Source organism: Ricinus communis, chromosome 2 (genome assembly GCF_019578655.1).
Source record: "Ricinus communis isolate WT05 ecotype wild-type chromosome 2, ASM1957865v1, whole genome shotgun sequence".
NCBI lineage: Eukaryota > Viridiplantae > Streptophyta > Magnoliopsida > Malpighiales > Euphorbiaceae > Ricinus > Ricinus communis.
Window position 1 is genome coordinate 26867388 of NC_063257.1, and position 13811 is coordinate 26881198.

The 13811-nt window shown below is 33.8% G+C and overlaps 1 long non-coding RNA gene across 1 annotated transcript; it reads left to right on the forward strand.

Annotated features, from left to right (window-relative positions):
• The first annotated feature begins 5388 nt into the window (after positions 1 to 5388).
• On the forward strand, positions 5389 to 7922 carry LOC125369344. Its single transcript, XR_007214887.1, has 2 exons — positions 5389 to 5532; positions 7459 to 7922. It is a non-coding gene; the product is annotated as an uncharacterized LOC125369344 (long non-coding RNA).
• Positions 7923 to 13811: the final 5889 nt, after the last annotated feature.

The window sequence follows — 13811 nt, forward strand, 5'->3', positions numbered from 1 at the left end:
CTAAGTTAAGATTTTTCTTGGTACTGCGGAGTTAGGATCATGTCTGTCTTGTTGTTTTCATTGACTCCAGTGTCTCAGCCTTCACTATTAGAGAGTCAGTCTTTCCTTTCTTGTAAGCTTGTCCTTGGTGCTGTGCTGAGAATGTGCTTTGTAGCGATGGGAAGATCCGAAGCGCGATAGACTCGTGCTGTTTCTTCAAGTGATTAGTGGAGTCCGCCTTTAGAAGCTTTGATTGTGGTTTCGATGGTGGGCACCGCAGTCAGTTTTAGTGTAGAGCGTGGTTGCAGTCGTGTCATGGACTACCTCGTCATCACATCAGGCATCGCCTTATTGAGTAGCGCCGAAGTTAGTGCCTGGGAAGTCGAGCGGATGTCAGCTATTATGGTTGAGTTTTGTGGTTGTAAGAAGCTTAAGAAAGGTGGCAGGAGTGTTTTCGGATGCTCGAAAATCCAGAGAAACTTAAGCGAACATTATTTATTTTTCTAAGTAGAACAAGTGTTTTAAAATACAATATTGCGCCCAGTCCCGTAAGAATGCATTATGGCATTTCACTGTTAGGCATACATAAATTCATTTTAGGACATGCATCATACATCGTGCATTGCAACCCTTGGTGATAGGGGGCATCATCACCCTGGCGCGCGATATTGTAGAATTTTATATAAAGAAAAAATGGCTAGAGATTTTACGATTTTATAAAAGTATTTTTCCAAGATAATAAAGTTTTTATCAGTGATGATTATAAAGTAAGTAAAGATGTAATTTTTCAAAGTAAATAGTGTTAGCTTGAGAATTCTCTGGATGACGAGTTGAGTTGTTGAGAGAGTGAGTCTGTGGAGCTGTAGGCCCCATGTTAGATTATAAGGGAGGCTTTTGGATTTCAGTCAAAGAGGAATCTTGTGTCAGGATGGCATGAGTTTTGTCGGTTATGGAATCTAGATGGATGGTATGTCATAAGTGATGTGGTTTGGTAAGAAAATAAGGTTGTGAGAACCCTTGGTTTTGTCGGCAGGTTAGTGAGGTGGCATATAAGTTGGACTTGCCGCCAAGTATTAGTAATGTTCTCTGAGGTTAAATCCAGTTGTTCGTAGGTCTGAGTTGAGGAAGTATATTTTTGTTCTTTTGCTCGTGTTGGATCCTCAGTGTGCGGAAGCAAGTAAAGATTTGGTTTCCGAGGAGTAGTAAGTGAGGATCGCGGATTTTCAGGTTCGCCAGTTTTATTTAAGGGTTTTGTCGATGGGTCTTGTGGTTTATTTCACGAGGAAAAGTTTCCCAGAAATAGGGTTGGAGATGAGAGGTTCCTAATTAGTTTCGAGTCTTAGAGTGTAGCCCTTTTCTTTTAAAATTCGAGGTCGAATTTTTTTTTAAGGGGGTAGAATGTAACACCCTTAGTTGTAATAATAATAATTATATATATATATATATATATTTAAAAAAAAAAAAAAAATCTCTCCTTTTTCTCCTCCCTCCCTCTCTTTTCCTTCCTCCCTTCCTTCCCTTCACTCCCTACGACCGCTTTCTCCTTCTCCCTCCCGCCGACCGCCTTCTCCCCCTTGCCTTATTCCATGCCGCCGCTCAGCGCCTTCCCTCCTCATTCCTTTCCGCACGACACCGACGAAGGACGAAGAGGCTGCCATCGTCGATTCGGCCTCCTGCCGGCGTCCCTTCCGCAAACCGACACCGGAATCGGACTCCCCATCCCCAAAAACCCCGGAAGCAACCCTCCTCCGTCGGAAAATCCTTGCCGGCAGCCTTGGGAAGTGTCGCGTGAGGAGCGACTTTCCCGATCCGCCGCCTTAGGCCACTTTCCGGCCAAAACTCTTGTACTTCCGGACTCCTCGCAACTTGAGCTGTAGGCGCCCGGATTCGACCCGCGGGACCGGCTTCGGACCCCAGTGTTTTCCGGACGCGTGAAATATTTTAATTTTTAACTCGGTATAATTTTATTTTAGACTCTAAAAAATTTTGTTATAATATTAGAATGTTATTGAGGCTATTAATTGCTTGTGTTGGGTAGTTTAAAAATAAATCAAATTAAATTGTTTGGATTGTGGTGTTTTGGAGTCGGGAAAATATTAATGCAGTTCTTGTGGCCCGGCTCTTGTTATTAAATTCCAGCATGTTTGATATGTTTTTGGCAGGTCCTGGACCCGCTTTTACGGGGGGTAAATATCTGTACTTTAGGGAGGTTTTGTCAAATTTCGGTAATCCTCGAGTCCAATTTAATTCTAGGCAAATGACCTTAGGGTCTAAGTTTAGGAAAAATTTCGAATGTCTATTAATTGTATGTCTTTTGTTATTAGATAATTCAGCCTTCCCGCCAGCTCCACCCGAGGCGTTGGAGCGGACTGTGGAACGCATCAAATCTGCGAGTTAAAGTCATTTAATCTTTGCGCTATTGCTAGTCTGATTTTAATATGATTATTAGTATCGCAAGATAAATGATTTCACTTGATTATTAATATTTGAAATAATATAAATATTATTATTAGTATGTTATAATAAGATAAGCGTTATTATTTTTCCCCTCACAAATTGCACGTTGTTTTACCTTAAATCTTTAATCTTTATTTCGATATGTGTTGGTTGAGTTCATCAGATAATGATATTTATTATATGTGATGATTGCGAATTGGGAAATGTGGCTTGTAGAACATGCCGCCTGATGGGTTACATCAGGACCGCGTGCGCACCGGTAATGATCACGGACATGTAATAAGATATTTATGGGTTTGCCCTGGTCGAGCATGGCTCTCTGGGCTGATTTGTGTAAATTGCCGGAGGTAAGGTCCCTGGTCGAGCATTGCTCTCGGGGCGCCGGCTTATTTGGATACTTAAGTGACCAGACTGGAGGTAAGGTCCCTGGTCGAGCATTGCTCTCGGGCTGTGATCTTATTGGATTAAGAGAGCCGAATGGCTACTAGATTTCTTATTTGGATACTTAAGTGACCAGACTGGAGGTAAGGTCCCTGGTCGAGCATTGCTCTCGGGGCGCCAGTCTTATTGGATTAAGAGAGCCGAATGGCTACTAGATTTCTTATTTGGATACTTAAGTGACCAGACTGGAGGTAAGGTCCCTGGTCGAGCATTGCTCTCGGGGCGCCAGTCTTATTGGATTAAGAGAGCCGAATGGCTACTAGATTTCTTATTTGGATACTTAAGTGACCAGACTGGAGGTAAGGTCCCTGGTCGAGCATTGCTCTCGGGGCGCCAGTCTTATTGGATTAAGAGAGCCGAATGGCTACTAGATTTTGGGGTTTAGGGTTCTACCGAGCCACTCGTCCCGTAAAAGTAAATATATATTTTTATTTATTTATTTATTATGGTATTTGATTATAATGTGATTTGTATTTACGTGTATGGTTGATATTTTGATTCGAATGATTAATATTTTATGTGAAGGAAATAGTAGGGTATGATTATAGTATGATTTGAATAATCTATGTTTTCTGAGAAGAAGCAATAGTCCCTAGATTATTTGATTTTAACTCACTCTCGAGACTGACAGTCTCCACTTATGTTTTTTTCAGATTCGTGATCGTTAGTTCTCCCATGACTCTTATTCAAGAATCCGACTCCTTCATCATCGGGTGATGTATTTGATTTGGTATGTAAATTGATAAATCTTAGATTCTCCGCAGTAGTAATAGTAAATGTATCAGTTGTAAATTTTCTGAGCTTCAGGTCTCGCCTAGTTTTTCTGGCAGACCGAACTATTTATGTAGAATGTAGCTATTAAGATAATTTGTGGTTTTAATAATATTAATTTGAGATGAGATTTGTTTAAATCAGTGAGTATCAGGCTTAGTACGGGTTTCGATGGCCTTAAGCCTACCCATTCCCTAGTCCCGGTCACGGGCCCACGGGTGGGGTCGTGACAAATATTGACTATTTATGAAAGTCTTTATTGTTTTCGTGATGTATATTGAAAATATTTTATGATTTATATAAATATTCATCATCTATAGGCATAATATTTATTACTTTTTCAATGGATATTCGTCATTGATGAAAATCGTACCCATTAATTCATTTAAATGAATCTATATAATATATACATAACATAAATTGTTCTTACACAACTGGTAAACAAAAAAAAAAACATCAGACTAAATTTTATACTACAACTATTTATATTGTGTTATACATATTTTTTCAACAAAATTAAGTTAGCAAATAATAAACATTTAACATTTTCAGCAAAATTAAATTAACAAATAATAAATATAAATTATTTTTTTTTAAAAAATTGCATCACATCTGACGTCGTCAGTGTCTAACGCACGTGTAAGACTTAAAATACAGATTTTTGTATAAGTAAAATTATGCCGGATGGACCCCTAAGTTCATAAACTACATGGACCCACATCTTATAATTTGCATATAAATTCCAATTGTTATAACATGGACTCCGGTCCATGAATATATATTGACCGGAGTCCATAACACACGTGTGGTGTATTTTCTTTCTAAGATGTATAATGCATTCTACTTCTAAAGTATATAATTCTTCATTATTTTTAAAATCTTTTAAAATTATAATAAAATAAATTTATAAAAATTGATATTATATTAAAAATTATGCATAAACTTGAATTCTACGTGTCAATAATAAGTACATGTGTTAAAATTAAAAATTATATGTATCAGAATATAGTAACATATGTCAAAAAATTTTATCAGACCATGTACATATTAATTTTTTGTTCATTTGTATGTACTAAAATGTTCATTTTCTATATGTATAATATCCATTAGATGTAATATTCTATAATAATTATATTGAAATATTCATTATCAGTGAACTTAATATTCATTATGGTTAATATTCATATTCATTTTGTTTGATGTATTATTCATCAATGTTCATTGTCTGTATATATAATATTCATTATGGTTAATATTTATGTTCATTTTATTTGATATATTATTCATCAATGTTCATTGTTTGTGTATATAATGTTTATCAATATTCTTAAATAAAAGTAGGGTCATTCTTTAGTGTACTTAGGTGTTCTATGCACCTAGAGAATTTCTTCTACTAGAAAACTTTTAATCCTAGATATTAGATTAAAGAACTTTCTACCTTATCAACTGGTAATATTTTCTCTATTTTTGAAACCTATAAACTATTGGAAGTGTTTTTCACCACAATCTACTAATGGTGTGGAATTTTATCTCTTTTCAACTATTTGGTCTACTTATCAATTAAATTATAACTATTTAACTTTTTAATAATTTTAGCTACTTATTTTGAAATTAAAATTAAAAATTAAAAATATAGTCCCTAAAAAGTAAGTTTTCAGCAAAGTTTTCTTTCGTTGTTAATAATGATTTTGTTATTATTCAAGATAGATAAAGTAAAAGTGAGTTAAGAAACTCAACTCATAGACGAGTTAAAATAACTCGAAAATTAAATTTTCTTGATAATCAAAAGCTAAGCTTGACGTCAAGAAACTTAAGTTTAAGAATTCAAGTTCATTGGTTGTTGAGTCTGAGTCTCCACCACCGCTATCGATGGAGCCAGAATCGGTAAGTTCTGTGTTTGATACTTTTCCTAAAGAAGATGTTGCTATGTTTCTTATGATGCTGTCAAGAGATGTTTAGATGAGAAATAACGACGCAAAACAAGTTAATTATAATAAAGATGGAGAAAGATCAATTAATCATTTGTTGTTGATTCAAAAAGAGAGAAGATCAATAAAGTTAGCAAGATTTGCAGAAAGTTTAGATGTAAGTAATGTATGAAATTGTTTTGATCTTCTCAACCACTGATTACACATTAAAGATTTTGTTGTTTAAATGGAACATGGCTAAGAAAAGATGACAATAATGAATGAATTTTTGAGTATTTTTGACTATGGACAAGCATTAATGGACATAAAAGAGCGAATCTTATGGATTCTTCCACGGTTGCTCTTGCTGCTACTATTGTTGTTACTTTTTTGAAATCTTATTTTCTAACAGGGCTTATAATAAGGTGTACTATTGATGGAGTTCTATTATTTGTGCCCTTGTGCTAGTACTTATGCTTGGATTTATTTGTATTCATTGCAAAAATAGGAGAAGGAAGAACAATACCCTGATCTAAGAGCATTTCAAAAATACATATAAGGTGTTTGATAATATGTTTAAGAGTGTGCTTTTCTTGCTACTGTTCTTAGTTTGGATATAGCTTCTAATTCTTATTAATGAAAGCCTTTATTTTCTAACAAAAAAATTTACCAAAGTTGAATAAAAATCCTAAAGTTGTTAGAATGGCAATTAGTGTTTTGAGTTCAAAATCCAAAAGATAATGAAGCATCCATTTCCTGCGAAGTTCTAATTTTTTCCATCCCTTTAAAAGAACAAAAAAAATTCTTTCTTCGTTTCTTTCTTTTCTTTTTTTTCTTGATGGGATATATCAATGCTAAGGTCAAGTTGGATTGATCAAGCAAAATCTATATATGTAATTCCTATAATATAAATTATTTTTAACATGTATAGACATTATGTTGATGTGATTTTTTTTATTTTTAATTCATTATTTTTTATTTGAATTATTATATTTGTATATTAACTAATATGTAACTACTATACTTACACAATGGTTCTAATTTAAAAAATAGTATGTTAACTAATGCATTACTTTTATAATTAAATGATTTTTAATCCCAAGATATATTAATTATGCTTTAATATTAGTTCATACAAATATAGTTGATATATTAATTAATAAATTAATAAATTTTGTTCATTTTGAATGATATATTATCAATTATATTTTCTTATGTTATTATATGTATTTAATTAATAGTATTAGTTAACTTTTATGCATATAAATATTTTCTAAATAAAAAATTTTATTTAAATTTAATAAATTAGTAATATTTATAATTAAAATTATAGCAACAATCATGCACACAATTAATATTTATTAATATTAGAGGTGGCAAATCAAACCAAAGATGTCTTAAATTTTATTTATTTATATTTTTTAAATAAATAGATGATAAATTATGGATTGCAGGAGGAGGATTACTCTTTCTTTTCTAGATTTTTATTAATATATAATTTATTCTTATATATTATAAGAATTGTAAAAAAAAAACAAGGGTTGTGCGTTAGATCGAGCCAAATCACTACTTGATGCATTAGGTATTGGAAGTGTGATAATAAATAGAAAAAGAATGATAAGATTGCAAAAGGTTAAAAAGATAAAGTTAGGATTGGAATTTGAATTTTTGAACACTAAAAGTTTGGTAAGAGCAAAGCTAGTGGTTTTAGTTGAAAAATATCTTTTATTTCTATCAATTTTTTATATATATTTATATTTAATTTGACATTTACATAGTGTAATGTTTTATTTTTTATACATTATATTAATTTCAATTTCATATTCATAACGAATACATCATTCATATACTACAAGTAGGAAAAAAATATATTTTGGGACATGATAGGTATATTTTTGTGAAGGAAGAGAGAAAAGTTACATTGATATCTCTTTCTCCTAAGGAAGACCAAAGCTTCAACACGGTACTAGGATATCATTTGCAAGATTAAGAAGGGTGGGAAGAAGCGTGATTTTTCAGAGCCAAAATTATAGGAGAAATGGCAACATCAATGGAACAAGCCAAAAGTGAAACGGATCTCACAGTTGTATGCAAAGAATGGGATGTCGCAGTCTAGTGATAGATCCAAGCCATCCACTCACATTGGAGGCACTACTACCTATTACGAGTATGGGAGACGACCTATAATAATTTTATTAAAGTTAGTTTAAGTAACTTTATAAATTCTTATATATTTTATGACATCAATGTAGTATTTAAATAATATGTACTGTTCTTTTAGACTACACAACTAGGTCGACTACCTACTCCTGCAAAGTTATTTGTTCACCTATATACTAAGAATAAAGATGGTCATACATTGATCAGAAGTCCATATCTGTTCATGTAGGCTAATTCTATTTTTTAAAATAATCTGCATCTTATCAGTTATCTCTATTATATATTAGCACTCCACTTTTTTCTTTAAATGTTTGCTAGGATGCTCTTCAGGCCAGGCGAGAACAGATGACACATGTAGATGAGACTTTGGATGAGAGTGAGATTTATCTCAAAGTGTTTGAGTTCTTTCTGCCATCTAATGCCTCTTCAAGGACTCACCACACCGGCTATGAACAACATGTTGCTAAAATTACTTCATTATATGCATCCCATATATCAAAACATCGCATTCTCACTTATATTACGCTTGGATTTATTGAAAGCAACATGATTTTTTTCTTTATGTGCGTGGATTTATGTCTTATCCTACATGATCATCAAGCTAAGCCCCAATGCCACCAATCATGCTTGTTAATTGCATTCTTATGACTCCTTATGCCAATCCTTATGTCATTAGGAGTCCTTATGTATAGAGAAACAAGGAATGATGGAGATTCCTATGGTGCAAATCCTAAATCAGAATATTTGGGCGTGCCTCGATTCTCGGCGTTCTCTCTTTCCTCCAAAAGATTCGTCCGTGATTATTCTAAGAATGATATCAATACTTGATCAACTAATATTCTTCCTTCGCATTTTTCCAAGCATTGGATCAGGGCCTATAATTATCGCTTCAACATGCTTTAACTCAAAACTGCTATTGTATGCTCACCAAATAAAACCAAACCATTATACAAGACATAGATTAGAAAGAGACGAATAAAAAAAAAAGAAAAAAGGAGAACATACATAGGATTTCAGATTTGATAGGGAAAGAAAATACAAGTTTTTTATTCTCTTCCATGGCTAAACGTAAGGATCAAATAGAATTGATTTAAACATAAAGGTCGACAAAGAAAAAAAAAGAAAGGAATAACATGATCAAATAGAATTGATTTCAAGAACTTTGCGGACTTATGAAGACCCATACTTGTGAAGCTAGACTTATTGCTCATGTCCTTCCTTTCTTTGTGTTCTTTGTCTACCCTTGTGTTTATACCAATTCTATTTGATCCTTACACTTAGGCATGGAAGAGAATAAAGAACTTGTGATTTCTTTCCATATCATATACGAATCCAAACTATGTTCTCATTTGTTCGTTTCATTTAGTCCTCTCTTTTTATTTTATGTCTTGTATGATAGTTTGGTTTTATTTTGCAAGCATAAACAAGAGTGCTGAGTTAAAGGGCATGGAAGCGAAATTCATAAGCATCGATCCAATGCTTGGAAAAATGTGATAAAAGAAATTTAGTTGATCCAATACTGATCACAGATGAATCTTTTAGAGAAAAGAGGAATGCTGAGAATCGAGGCACGCTCAAATATCCTGATTCAGGATTTGCACTATTGGGATATTCATCATTCCTTATTTCTCTGGCACGAGGACTCTTGATGACACAAGGATTAGTATAAGGAATCATGGGAATGCAATTAACAATTTGACCGGTGGCATTAGGGCTTCGGTTGATAATCAAGCAGGCGAGACGTAAATCCACGCCCTTAAGGGAGAAATCATGTTGTTTTCAATAAATCCAAGCGTAATACAAGCGGGAATGCGAGCATTTTGATGTTTGGGATGCATATAATGAAGTACTTTAGATGGGAGTGTTATTAGGTAGCCTAACGCGAATTTCCCTTGTTTTCATTATGTTGGCTCATAAAATTTGGGACTACAATAATTGTTGACCAGTAAACTCCTCTCTAGTTCTTAATTTGATTCTAGTTTATTCATCTTTCTTTATTTATTTACTCATATTTAGCTTCTACTTCTTCTTCTGGAATAAGGCTTTCGCATTATGGAAACCGCATGCAACCAAATATTTTAGGCTAATGAGCATATAATTTCATTTTTCTACCTTGCTGAGAATTAAGTTATAGGTTTTTCAAGAGCTTTGCGAACTTATAAGACTCGCACTATCAAACCTAGGCTTACTGCTCACATCCTTCCTTTCTTTTATGTTCTTTGTCTACCAAGAACCCATTTTTTGACTTGACTTGATTCTTTCTAAAAAAATTTCCTAAAGTAAAGCGAAAAGTGAATAGGATATATGAATCAATCTCGGCCCCTACAGAGTCGATTCGGACTGTGCAGAGCCAATCGGCTATGTTCATAGCCGAATTAGCTCTGCATAGAGTCGATCGACTCTATGGGTTAAGGCATAAATCAATTCAATTAGATCCTTATGCTTATCCATGGAAGAGAATAAAAAATTTGCAATTTCTTTCCTTATCGGATATGAATTCCTACTTATGTTCTCATTTATTCTTTTCTTTTGTTCCTCTCTTTCTAATTTATGTGTTGTATAATGGTTTAGTTTTATTTAGCGAGCATAAACAAGAATGTTGAGTTAAAGCGCATGGAAGTGAAAATCATAAGCACCAATCCAATGCTTGGACAAATGCGATGAAAGAAATTTAGCCGATCAAATATTAATATCATTTTTCGAATGATCATAGACGAATCTTTTACAGGAAAGAGGAATGCTAAGAATCGAGGCACACCCAAATATTTTGATTCAAGATTTGCACCGTTGGGATCTCCATCATTCCTTGTTCCTCTAGGCATGAGGACTCTTTATGACATAAGGATTGTCATAAGGAATCATGGGAATGCAGTTAAACAGCTTGACTAGTGGCATTGGAGATTAGCTTGATGATCAAGCAGGACGAGACGTAAATCCATGCGTGTGAGGGAGAAATCATGTGAATGCAATTAAAAAAGCTTGATTAGTGGCATTGGGGATTAGCTTGTTGATTAAGCAAGACGAAATGTAAATCCATGTGCATAAGGGAGAAATCATATTGTTTTCAATAAATCCAAGGATAATACAAGTAGGAATGTGAGCGTTTTGATGTTTTGGATGCATATAATGAAGTATTTTAGGTCGAAACATTATTAAATTGGCTAACGCAAATTTTCCATTGTTTTCATTAAACTAACTCATAGAAATTGGGACTATAAGAGTTATTGACCTGTCAACTCCTCTTTGGTTATTAATTTGAATTTAGTTTATTCATCTTTCTTTAGTTATTTACTCATATTTATCTTGTACTTTCTTATTCTTATGGAATGAGAGATTTCACACTATAAAAACCACATGCAATTGAATATTTGAGGCTAGTGAGCATATTATTTTAGTTTTCTACACTGCAGGGAATTAAGTTACAGGTTCTTTCAAGAACTTTGTGAACTTATGAAGACTCGCACTAACGAACCTAGACTTATTGCTCATGTCCTTCCATTATTTTATGTTTTTTGGCTACCCTTGTGTTTAAATCAATTCGATTTGATCCTTATGCTTAGCCATGGAAGAGAATAAAGAACTTACAATTTCATTCCTTATCGAATCCGAAATCCTACCTTTGTTCTCATTTGTTTGTTTCTTTTATTCGTCTCTTTCTAGGTTTGGTTTTATTTGGCAAGCGTAAATAGGAGTGTTGAGTTAAAGCATATGGAAGCGACAATCATAGGCACCGATAAAATGCTTGGGAAAAATGCCAAGAAAGAAACTTAGTTGATCAAGTACTGATATCATTCTTCAAATAATCACGGACGAATCTTATGGAGGAAAGAGGGATCACCGAGAGTCGAGGAATGCCTAAATATTCTTATTCAGGATTTGCACCATTAAGATCTCCATCATTCATTGTTCTTCTAGGCGCAATGGCTCCTGATGACACAAGGATTGACACAAGGAATCATGGGAACACAATTACTAAGCTTGACCGGTGGCATTAGGAGTTAGCTTGATGATCAAGCAGGACAAGACAAAAAACCATGCGTGTAAGGGAGAGATCATGTTGTTTTTAATAAATCCAAGCATAATACAAAGTGGGAACGCGAGCATTTTGATATTTGGGATGCATATAATAAAGTAATTTTGGTCAGAATGTTACTTGGTAGCCCCATGCAAATTTTCCTTTGTTTCTGTTAAGCTGGCTCATAAAATTTGGGACTACGAGAGGGACTTCGTTTAGTCTATTTATCTTTCCTTATTTATTTAATCATATTTAGCTTATAGTTTCTTCTTTTTATGAAATGAGGGCTTTCTTACTTCCAAAACTGCATGCAACTGAATATTTGAGGCTAGTGAGCATGTTATTTTAGTTTTTTACCTTGTAGAGAATTAAGTTTTGAGTTCTTTCAAGAAATTTACGAACTTGTGAAGACCCGCAATACGTCCTTCCTTTCTTTTGTGTTCTTTGTCTATCCTTGTATCTAAATTAATTCGATTTAATCTTTATACTTAGCCATGGAAGAGAATAAAGAACTTGTTATTTGTTTCTTTATCAGATCTGAAGTCCTACCTATGTTCTCATTTGTTCTTTTCTTTTGTTTGTCTCATTCTAATCTATGTCTTGTATGATGGTTTAGTTTTGTTTGGTGAGCATAAACAAAAGTGTTGAATTAAAGCACGTGGAAGTGACAATTATTGGCATCAATCCAATGCTTGAAAAAATACGAAGAAAGAAAATTAGTTGATCGAATATTGATATCATTCTTCTAATGATCTTAGACAAATCAAGGCACGCCAAAATATTCTGATTTAGGATTTGCACTATTGGGATCTCCATCATTCCTTGTTCCTCTAGGCACGAGGGCTCCTGATGACACAAGAATTGGCATAAGGAATCATGGAAACACAATTAACAAGCTTGACTGGTGCCATTAGGCCTTAGCTTGATGATTAAGGAGGAAGAGATGTAAATCCACGAGCATGAAGGAGAAATCATTATTATTTTTAATAAATCCAATCATAATACAATTGGGAATGTAAGTATTTTAATATTTGGAACACATATAATGAAGTAATTTGGGTTGGAGTGTTACTTGGTAGCCCCATGCGAATTGCCAATTGTTTTCATTTAGCTGGCTTAGAAAATTTGGAACTACGAGAGTTGTTGACCAATCAACTCCTCTCTAGTTCTTGATTTGACTTTAGTTTATTCATCTTTCTTTATTTATTTAATCATATTTAACTTCTAGTTTCTTCTTCTTATGGAATGAGGAGTTTTGCATTATCAAAAGCACATGTAACCGAATATTTGAGGCTAGTGAGCATATTACTTCAGTTTCCTAGCTTGTATAGAATTAAGTTGCAGGTTCTTTCATGAACTTTGCTGACTTGTGAAGACTCGCACTAGTGAACATAGACTTATTGCTCACGTCCTTTCTTTCTTTTGTGTTCTTTGCCCACCCTTGTATTTAAATCAATACGATTTGATCCTTACGCTTAGCCATGGAAGGGAGAAAGAACTTGCGATCTCTTTCTTTATCGGATCTAAAATCCTACCTATGTTCTCATTTGTTCTTTTCTTTAGTTCCTCTCTTTCTAATATATGTCTTCTATGATTGTTTGGCGAGCATAAACAACAGTGTTGAGTTAAAGCATATGGAAGAGACAATTATAGACCGATCCAATATTTGAAAGAAATATGAAGAAAGAAAATTAGTTGATTGAGTATTAATATCATTCTTCAATTGATCATAAAAAAAATGTTTTGGAGGAAAGAGGAACGCCGAGAATCGAGACACGCCCAAATATTTCGATTCATGATTTGCACTATTAAGATCTCCATTATTCCTTGTTCCTCTAGACACAATGACTTCTGATGACACAAGGATTGACATAAGGAATCATGGAAATGCAATTGAAAAGTTTGACTGGTAGCATTAGGGATTAGCTTGATGATCAAACAGATGAGATATGAATCCACTCTAGTAAGGGAGAATCATGATGTATTCAATAAATCCAAGCGAATAGAAGTAGGAATTCGAGACTGTTGATGTTTAGGACACTTATAATGAAGTAGTTTAGGTCAGAGTGTTACTAGGTAGG